We start from the raw sequence: 5084 nt of genomic DNA, 5'->3' as shown, positions 1-5084 counted from the left end.
CTAATGTGACTATTTCACCGCCAGCCCCCCTCAGGCTATTGTGATTGGGTCAAGGATGAGCACGTGACTGAAGCAGGGCCAATGAGGGCCAATTTGAGTTGTTCATTGGAACTAATAGGAAACTAACTCTCAGAGGTTACTGAGATATGAAGACGTAAGCCCAGAGCTGCTTAAGAGAGCCTGCCTGTGAATGAAGCCAACACAGGAAATAGGAGGGCCAAGAGATGGAGCAGTGCCTGGATGGAGCCATGCCTGAAGCCAAAATTACCGCTTTGAACATTTCATTTATGTGAGCCAAATAAGTTTTTTCTTAAGTTAATTTGACTTCTTATTTTACTCATAAATAAAAGACTCCTAATAAATGACCTCTGGGTAGAAACTCCTTTCTCCGTTGTGTCTCCACTATCCTCTTTTGGCTCCTAGGCCGTGGTACTCACTGTTTATAAGTCAGCAAATTCATCTTGTTTTTGCTCCTATTTGTTTCAAACCTTTCATGGCTTCCCATTGCTTTTAGGATAAAGACCTGTATTAGATATCTATTACTGCATAAAAATTACCCCAAAACTTAAAATAAATATTTGGCTAGCTGCTGGCGGAAGACCTCCATTTCTTTCTATGTGAGCCTCTCCACGGACTGCTTGAGTGACCTCATAACCTGTCAGCTGGTTTCCCTCTGAGCTGATGACCCAGGAGAGACTGACACTGCCCTTTTATGACTTACTCTCAAAAGTCACACTTCAACACTTCTACCTTACTCTAATTGTCAGAGTGAATCACTAATATCGAAGTAAGAACATCCAAACCTGTATAAAATTTTTACCAAAATTTATTTAAGCCAAATAGAAAATACCCCTGGAAGTAAGATCTCAACAGACTGAGATCAATGCAGTGGAGAATAATAGTTTGCAGTGTTATTTATGCATTTGCAATTAAGGAGGGAACTTAATGAAGATTACACAGAAGTGGGAAAAAGCAAGGTGGGGACCCAATTACAGGGTAGTTAAGACTACATGGTCTCAGCCCTGGCAGGGTGCTAAGTTGGTTAGAGTGTCGTCCCGATATGCCAAGGTTGTGGGTTTGATCCAGGGTCAGGGCACATACAAGAATCAACCAATGAATGCATAAATAAGTTTCTCTCTCTCAAACCAATGAAAAAAAAATAGAGACTATGTGGTCTCGGCCCTAGCCCATGTGGCTCAGTTGGTTGAGCATTCATTGTCCTGCGCACTGAAAGGTTGCTGGTTCGATCCCTGGTCAGGGCACATACCCAGGTTGCGAGTTCAATCCCTGGCTGGGGTGCGTACAGGAGGCAACTGATGGATGTTTCTCTTGTACATTGATTTTTCTCTCCCTCTCCCTCTAAAATCAATAAAAACATATTAGAAAAAAAAAAAGAAAAGAAAAAAGCCCTGGTTGGTGTGGCTCATTTGCTTGGGCATTGTCCCATGCACCAAGAGGTTGTTGGTAGGTTCGAATCCTAGCGGTGCCTCCAAAAAAAAAGAAAGAAAAGAGAGAGAGGTTGTTGGTTTGGGAACATGCTTGGGTTGTGGGCTCGATCCCTGGCTGGGGGTTGGGGCGTGCAGGAGGCAGCCCATTGATGTTTCTCTCCCTCTCCCTCTCCCTTCCTCTCTCTCTAAAAAATCAACTTAAAAAAAGAAATATATAGCATAATCTATATTTAAAAAAAAAAAAAAGACTATGTGCTCTCTTGAGGATGGTCATGGTTCAGAAGGAGGAGTCTGAAAGGGGGCATTTCAAGGGTGTGTTAACTTAGATGCATAGGGCTGGTTTAAGGCAAAGGTAAACCTTTTACCAAATAAATTACATGCCTGGGGCATGACTACCCAGCATGTTCTGCCCAGTTAGGAATTTATGATCAGATCACCCTGTGAAGTTACTTTCTGTAGAATCCCTTTTTTATCCACATTAAGTACAGCCCACATGGGGGTGGGGAGTGGGGTAGAAGGAGGAGATTAAATTTGACCTCTTGAAGAGAACAATATAAAGAAATTTGTGGATATATTTTATTTTATTTTTTTGTTAATTCTTACCTGAGGATTTTCCACTGATTTTTATTTTTTTAGAGAGAGTGGAAGGGAGAGGGAGAGACAGAGAGAAACAGCAATGTGAGAGAGACACATCAATTGGTTGCCTCCTGCACACACCCCGACTCGGGCTGGGGAACCTGCAACAAAGGTATGTGCCCTTGACTGGAATCCAACCCGCAGCCCTTCAGTACACAGGCTGATACTCTATTCACTGAGCCAAACCGGTTAGGGCTGTGGTTATATTTTAGAACCACCACAAGATCAGATCTTATTCTGGTGTTTGTCATCTGAACTGTTTGCTAGGTTTGAGAAATACCTTCATTTTATGTGGCACAGTTCACTCTCATGATAGAAGCTCAAAACGCTAGCTACTCCCCCAGTTTCTCTTCTAGCTGAGGTTTAAGTTCTGCTAATTCACGGCATCACCCAGAGAACCAGTGATGCCAGGAGTGGGGATTAGGAGCCCCAGGAGGAATGTTGCCTGGTGGGGGCCATGGTAACAAGACAGAGCTCCTGGGCACAGGGCAGTGAGATCTCGCCCAGCGTGCAGGCTAGCTGGGCTATGGCACAGGCAGCAGTGCCTAGTGTCGGTGGTGACAATGATGTCCCCTGTGTACCTGTTCTGTGATGCTGGTTATGTAGCCCAAGCCCAGTTCTTTAGTGCTCTTGGTAGTATTTTTAATCCTCACCCAAGGATATTCTTTCCCATTGATTTAAAAAATTTTGGTTCTATTAGATTTTATTATATAATACAGAATATTCATCATGTTTTATGCTAGCACCTACATTTTAAAAATATATTCTTTTGTTGATTTCAGATAGGAAGGGAGGAGAGAGAGAGAGAGAGATGGAAACATCAATGATGAGAGAGAATCATTGATTGGCTGCCCTGACCAGGAATCAAACTGTGACCTCCTGGTTCATAGGTCGATGCTCAATCACTGAGCCACACCAGCCAGGCCACATGTTTTACATCACTATGTTTGGGGGTGGTTTATTATGTAATAAAGTTTCTCAGAATAACCAAGTAATCATACCTTTCTTCCTATAATGGGATTTTCCTTGAGGAGCCCCACCCTCAGCTCCTATGGTCTGGATATGAATGACCTCTGCCCTCCTAGTTACTGCTGGAATGATTGGGAAGGAATTGCTAAACAGGAAGGTCTGGAACCCAGAGCTGTTGGGTAGCCTTCTTTGTCACCTATAAGGGAGCATCTGCTAGAGAATAGAGTCAGAGGAAAGAAAGCAGAAAAGAGAATGAGTCTTTTTTCTCTTCAGCTAAGACAGCGGAAGAGAGGATTTACTGTACACCTTACATTCAGCCACAACTGAGAACAGAACGAGTCCAGACTATCTCAGGTCCAACACAAAGGGCCAAAAAGGACTGTTTTTGTACAAGCAAGGTGGGTCTTTCAAAAGGGGGTCTTGGTGATAAGACGGCGATGGCTATTCTGAGTCCATTAAGAAGTTCCAGACAGGCATGCAGTCCAACAACTTGTAGTAGCAGCCCTGGCCTCGGGCTTTCCTGTTTCTGCTCCTGTGGCTTCGATGGGTGCACAAACTAGCAATCTCCTTGGACCTCTGCCTCATCTTTCTTTTTTAATTTCTCTTGATTGCTGAAAGTATTGCAGATGTCCCCTTTCCCCGCCAGTGACCTCTCTGCCTCATCTTCTTTTGCACTTCAGCCTGCACATTTGATTCTTCCTCCATTTGGCTTTCGTGGTATGGAGGTTTCTAAAGAAGATGGCGCTGATTTCAGGAGCAAGAGACTGAGTCTTGATCCAGCTGTTTCTGAAGCCAAACTCATCCCTGGACTTTAAAATTGCGTAAGCCAGTAAATTCACTAATTTGCTTATACCTATGTGAGTTGGGATATCTGTTACTTGCAACTGAATGAAAATGCTCCTTGAAGGTCAGAAGTTTAACGGGGTCTGAGCAAGTTCTCAGCACAGGGTGATTAGGGTAACACAGAGGTCTCTAGAGAGTATGGAAAAGGGAATTTATTTTTCCTCAGCCCCTATTCTATGGCAGGGCCATGGAATGAGACAAAATCTCTGTCCTAGAGGACCTCATGGGTACAAATGAGTCATTGCAATGTAATAAATTGTAATAAAGTGCTGCAAAGGAAAATGCCACTGCAACCAGAGCATATAGTAGGACTGAGCCTAGGTGGGGGTAGGGCAGGGAGGGTCTCCCTGAGGAAGCCACAAGCAAACTGAGACTTGAAGACTAAATAGGAAGGCTGGGGGTGGGGTGGGGGGTTGCGGGGGGAGATGTTCCAGGAAGAGAGAACAGTATGTTTCAGGGTTCCAGGGCCCCGAGGCAAGAAGATGCTCCTCACCTTGAAGGAGGGAGATGTGTCACTAGGTAAGGAGAAGGACTGGGCGGGCAGGAACCAGGTCCCTCAGGACATATTAAGATTTTCAGCAGTGAACAACAGAAACACACTCCAACTAGGTGAAGTTCACAAAACTATCAGTAGCACCCTGGCCGGTTGCTCAGTAGTTAGAGCGTTGGCCCACGGACCAAAGTGTCATAGGTTTGATTCCCATCAAGGGCATATCCGTTGGTTGTGTGTGCAGGAGGCAACCAATCGATATATCTATTTCACATCAATGTTTCTCTCATTCTCCCCTTCCTCCCTCCCTTCTACTCTCTAAAAATAAATGGTCAATATTCAGTTTCCTATATATGCACATGTTAACCTTAAAAAAAAAAAAAAAATGTTAGCCCTGACCAGTTTTCTCAGTGGATAGAGCGTCGGCCTGTGGACTCAAGGGTCCCAGCTTCGATTCTGGTCAAGGGCATGTACCTTGGTTGCGGGCACATACCCAGTAGGGAGTGTGCAGGAGGCAGCTGATCAATGTTTCTAACTCTCTATTCCTCTCCCTTACTCTCTGTAAAAAATCAATAAAATATATTTAAAAAAAAATAAATAAATGTTATTTTAAAAGCCTAAAAAAAAAAAAATCAATGGACAATAGTGTGGTGAAGGCCTGGGGTGGGGGACAGGTGCGGGCTAGAAAGAGTCAATGG

The sequence above is a fragment of the Plecotus auritus genome (genome assembly GCF_963455305.1).
Source record: "Plecotus auritus genome assembly, chromosome: 6".
NCBI lineage: Eukaryota > Metazoa > Chordata > Mammalia > Chiroptera > Vespertilionidae > Plecotus > Plecotus auritus.
Note: the sequence above shows the minus strand (reverse complement) of the source record.